This window comes from Physeter macrocephalus, chromosome 19 (genome assembly GCF_002837175.3).
Source record: "Physeter macrocephalus isolate SW-GA chromosome 19, ASM283717v5, whole genome shotgun sequence".
NCBI lineage: Eukaryota > Metazoa > Chordata > Mammalia > Artiodactyla > Physeteridae > Physeter > Physeter macrocephalus.
The window spans coordinates 69,200,894-69,206,893 of NC_041232.1; the positions used below are offsets into that span (position 1 = coordinate 69,200,894).

Here is a 6,000-nt window from a genome sequence, read left to right on the forward strand (position 1 = left end):
AGGGGTCCTGGACAAGGTATAAAGAAGAATCAAAGTCTAACTTATTTTTTTTTTTTTTTTGTGGTATGCGGGCCTCCCTCTGTTGTGGCCTCTCCCGTTGCGGAGCACAGGCTCCGGACGCGCAGGCTCAGCGGCCATGGCTCACGGGCCCAGCCGCTCCGCGGCATGTGGGATCCTCCCAGACCGGGGCGCGAACCCGGTTCCCCTGCATCGGCAGGCGGACGCGCAACCACTGCGCCACCAGGGATGCCCCTCAAAGTCTAACTTCTGTGATTCCACAAATAAGTCCCCCCAAATTAACCAAGTATCAAGTATCAGCAACAAAAAGTAGGTGAGAAAAATAATAAATGTTCAGCTTTGAAGGCTGTAATAATATCACCATTATAATTCATCCCAGTATATCAACACGGGCTTCACATTAACAGCCTTACTTTCAGAAATAGACATAGCACCACCAATAACATTTCATACTTTCGGTGTTTGGAAAGAATGTCAGGGAAAGCTCCCAGCACGTGTTTCCATCAATCAGAGTAAGTGAAGAGGGGGAAAATGGAGGAAAAAGAAAGAATCAGGGAAAGAAAAGCACAGATCCTACATTGTGTGGGCTGGGGGAGGATCCTGTTCCAGCTCCTGGGCAGAAACCTTCTCCAAAGTTCCATGCCCATTCCAGACGAACTCCCAACAGCTGTGGAGTCACCAGTACTTTGAAACAGAGCTTTACTACAAATCCACTTTTACAGTTTTGAAACTTCAAACACCTTCTTTGCTGAAACAAGGCAGGCTGTACTGCCATCTAAAAATGTACTTCAATTTAATTGCACTTTTCCTATTCAATGCTATCGGTCTTGTCTTTTTAAAATATGAAGGTATAAAATAATACTCTATGACAGGATTCCTAAAAGGCTATGACTGGATGAATTCAAAATCATACTATAAATTATTCTGTGCAAACAATTTCTGTCAAAGCTACATCCGTGCTTATATTTACAACAAAACATTCTGATGGGTTAGACTGAACTGGCCAGTTGTTTGACAAAATTTATTAAAAATTTCTAGTTGTTCTGACATCCTGTAGATCTAGTCAATATATAGCTATATAGCTAGGCATCTACAGCCACCACTGGTGTCTATTTATACCCACTGTGTGAGGAATTTAAGGATTACAATTGCTCCTAAGAAAGGAATAAAAAAAAAAAAAAAACAGGTGCAAACTTCCCTAACAAAGCCTTGTCTCCATCTAAATTTTCTAAGACATTTAACATTTCCTAGGCCATCTTTGTGATGCACTCTGAAAGAGTTGGGAGAAAACTTCTGCCCAGGGAAATTCAACTCAGCCAAAAGAGGCTGAAAAACAATGCTATAAAATCCTTGCTTTTGTGACCTGCTGCTCTGGTCCCAGATCTCTCTGGAAAACAAACTGCCATTTGTGCAGTGATTTGGTGATGTAGAAAAACAAGGATGAGGACATAAAATAACAAATCTGTTTTATCAATTTAGACCAGAATTTAAATTCTCATCGAATGTCATCGCGCTCATCTTCTCTGCCATGCAACTGAGGGGTGAATGAGGGGGTGTGACCTCACCCCCTACCCCACTGCAAGGACCTAGCGCTCTGCTGTGTATTCAGGTGAACCTCTGACTCTGCTCCGTAATCTGAACAAGTCTAAGTGATGCTTAAAAACATGAACATGGAAAATATAGGATAAGATTTGAATCCCAATTTCTTGAAATAGCAAATGTGTGAACGGATTTGCTGGGCGTATTGTACTTAGTTTATTTGAATGATTAACACATGGACTTATTACTTTGTTTTCTGACAATTCTCAAAGGGAATCCCGGGGTGGGGGGGGGGGCGCGGGTCACTCCCTCTAGGTGGGAATCTTCCTTTAGGCAGTCATCTCAGAGCCATGGTCAGCAACTGAAGTGATTTGTAAAATAATTAGATTCTGCAGCCACACAGGGATCTTGCCCAGGATTGGAGTCAGAATAATTTATTCTTTCTGGTTCCTGGTGGCATGCTAGCATATGCTGAATACATTTTGGTCCTGAATGCTTACAAAGTCCTCCATCCTGATTCCTCTTGCTAACCTCGGGAATATCTTTTTTATTCAAACTAAAACTACCTCACCGATTGTGCCTCCTGCCCCTTGCAATAAGTTATTAGCTTACCCCTGGCCCAGATGACTCTTTCAAAAACTAAGAACTATAATAAGAGAATGATCAAGTCCAATAAATCACATGTTTTTTGAACCTGGCCAATACAATACAATCACTGTGGAAACAACCTGGTTTCCAGAAGTTAAAACTATGCACTGAGGGGCCACTGATACTGGAATTTTAACTTGAAATACTTGCTGGGATCCAAAGATTCTCCAAGTTAGAGTTTTCTAGAAATCTTACTCTATCTTCTCTTAAACACACATCAAGACAATCACTCTTTCCTAAGTTGTATTTTTTAAAGTGTATAAAACAAAATAAGCTGACTGCTATGAGAGAAAAACTATTTTAATATTTTGCTTCCTCTTACTTGGTAGCACCCAACTTGGTTGCTATTTTCTCTAACTTCAATACTCAAAAACTTGTTTTTCTGGATTCCTCAAAGTCCCTGATTTCATATGAAGTAAAACATGGGTCCCTCTGTCATGCCAGACTATTTATCCCGGTTTCTGACCCCTTGTGTTACCTCTAACACTGTGTTATGCTCCTGTTGATTAGGACCATGTCACTCAGTGGTGGTAGGTTACCAAGCTGTAGTAGTTTAGTAGGCACAAATATTTCCATTACAGCATCTTCTCTGGTGAAATTACACAGGCCAGAAATTTGGTCTTGTGTGTGTGCAGTAAAGTGCCACGTATACTGACTGTGTTATATAAATAATGAAAATTAAATTACAGGATTTTAGGGACACATTCCAAACAATCCATTTTACTGCCAACTACACTGGGCTCATGACCAGCTGTGGAGAAAAGAATGTCCCCCTCCTCTTAAATCTTTATGTATCCATTTTCATTGATTCCAATAAAAAATGGATTGAGTCAGGTATCCATTATGTCCAACTTTCTAAAATATCCGAACCATAATCATTACGGGCATCTCAAAAAACCTCTCTGTTTAATGTTTAGTGCTGCATGGTACTGAATGAAATGTCCATTTTTTCCTCACTTCCATGTGATCAAAATGCCAACGCCAAAACATCTTCTTTATGTTACTCTTTGAAACACTTTGAAAAACATTCTCCCCCTCCACGATGGGGCACATAAAATCAATCACAGCCAATGCTGCTAGTGTTATTTTTTCTTTTAATATGTAGCACTGCAGACAGTGCTCTATATGGATTAGCTTATTTGGTCCTCACAAATCCATGAAGGGGATGCTATTACTCTTGCCATTTTACAGATAAGCAAACTGAGACTCAGAGAGGTAGATTAACTTTTCCAAAGTCACACAGCTGGCGAATGACAGAGCCAGGATTCAGACTTTACAGTCTAACTCTGGAACATAGCCTCCTAACCTCTATTATGTCTCCTCTAACCTGTGTGAAGTACAGTCACAGTACTCATGTGTCCCACCTCCACCAGAAACTTGCAGTGTTCCTTTTGGCTCTTTATGGCTCTTTATCTCTGAGGTGGCGTCTTTCACTGTCTCCCCTGCACACGGATTAACCTGGGAAATCACACTTGCCAAGTCACTTTCCTCAACTTATTTAAAATATACCTCAGAATATATCGTCCTCCTCAAAAGCCTAGGGAAAAATAAGATGAGGGAAATCAGATTCAAAAGAAAAAGCACAAAGAAAAAAACAAACTCAACTTCTGGCTTCTACTTTTCCTGGTAAGACAGGAAAAACTGTATATTTTCTATGCTAAATTAGTCCTACAGCGTTAGACTAAACAACATCCAACGGCAATCACCACGTTCAGTCAGCTCTCAGGAAGTTCGCGGTGACACAGATATATCTGAAATTCAAAGGTAATTCTTTTTTTTTTTTTCGGTACGCGGGCCTCTCACTGTTGTGGCCTCTCCCGTTGCGGAGCACAGGCTCCGGACGCACAGGCTCAGCGGCCACGGCTCACGGGCCCAGCCGCTCTGCGGCATGTGGGATCTTCCCGGACCGGCGCACGAACCCGTGGCCCCTGCATCGGCAGGCGGACTCTCAACCACTGCGCCACCAGGGAAGCCCCAAAGGTAATTCTTTAACACACTTGACTTCAACAACCATTCCGCTGATGGCTTTGTACGTGCAAAGACTCTTCTGCTTACCTCTTTCAAATAGCTTAATTCCATTTGATCTAGCATCCCTATTTATATGTACCTATGTCTCCAACCATACTCACAAAGCTTTGTGAGGTCAGGAACTATTCTGTGTCCATCTTTTGACCCTTCACCAACACTAGCAGAGGGCCTTACACTAGTTCACACAGAAATGACGGTTAAAATTCAACTAAACAGGATTTCTGTTACATGAACGTAGCTTATCAATAAAATTAAGGTCACTAATATCTTATAATTAATCTAGGTTTAATCCTGACATTTATGACATGGAAAGGACTTTCCAACTATCTTAGAAAATTAGTTACTACACTTCTTTGTCAGCCCCAGGATGAATTCACTTTAAAATAGATGAATTACTGGCTGATGACCAATGTTTCAAATTGCAAAGAGGCATTTCTTGAGGAATTTCATTCATGTTGCTAATACCACCTTAAAGTAGTCAGGCTTTTTTTTCTTTTTTTTAAATCACCAAGAAGAGAAAAGTGCAGGTCGCAGAACATGCCAGGGCTGAACCCAAAAATGATGCAGAAATGAAACATACTGCACCAATAACACTGTTTTTTTTTTTTCATTACAGTTTTTTTGTGTGTGGAATAAATTAATGTCTTTTTTAAATTTTTTAAAATTTTTATTGGAATATAGTTGCTTTACAATGTTGTGTTAGTTTCTACTGTACAGCAAAGTGAATCAGCTATACGTATACATGTATCCCCTCTCTTTTGGATTTCCTTCCCATTTAGGTCAGTCAGCACAGAGCACTGGAGTTCCCTGTGCTATACAGTAGGTTCTCATTGGTTATCTATTTTATACTTAGTATCAATAGTGTAACACTGTTTTTATACATCACTTAACGGGCAAAATGCCACTAACTGGATGGCTGCCATTCAATTGTCAGGCGCTACTGCCATCACCAACAGCTGCAGAAGCCCCAGTCTGAACCGCAGCCTCTCCACGGAAGCTCATTTCGGCCACTGTTACTCATAATATGATCTAAAGGGACACTTACAGGATCTCATAGAAAGTTTAAATGTTGTTTGATGAGAGTCATTAGATATTTAAATCAGAAATGAATGGCACAGCAAGAGCAGCAATCACAGTTCGGTAAAGTAGAGCACAAAACTTCCAGGGTATTCTCTTCACAAATTTGCACTCATGTATGTCATACTAAGAACACGAACCACAGAGGGAGAAAAAAACCATAGGTGTCAAATCCTGTTTCAGGTATAGACACATATGGATGGATGTGTGTGTGTGTGTGTGTGTTTATACACACATATATATTCCCCTCCCCACCCAAAGAACTTCCACTATTTAGTAACTCAATAAAAGCGTTTCATATGAAAAGGCATGGATCATTTTTACAAGAGGAACTCAAGAGACATCAGCAAAATTCCACCTTTGCCATCAACCAAAGTATTTGAATAATTTGGAAGAAAATAACGTTATATGTGGCAGTCACTTAACGTCCTCTTTTGGTGGTTTTGTTTTCTGGACTTCATTCGTGCACCAATGCTCAAATCTAATAAAGCCTCAAGATCAAGACTCTCACGGTGTTTAATAGGAGAGAAGGCAGAACGGCACGGAATGAACGACTGCGACTTCTGTAAGAAACCCTTCCATACCCAAGAGCACTGCTTTAAAACTGCTTTTTCGGGCTTCCCTGGTGGCGCGGTGGTTGCGCGTCCGCCTGCCGATGCAGGGGAACCGGGTTCGCGCCCCGGTCTGGGA

The 6,000-nt window shown here is 41.0% G+C and overlaps 1 protein-coding gene across 15 annotated transcripts in view; it reads right to left on the reverse strand.

Annotated features, from left to right (window-relative positions):
- Positions 1-6,000, reverse strand: part of TCF4 (transcription factor 4) — a 363,640-nt gene that overhangs the window by 323,762 nt on the left and 33,878 nt on the right. The window lies entirely within an intron of this gene.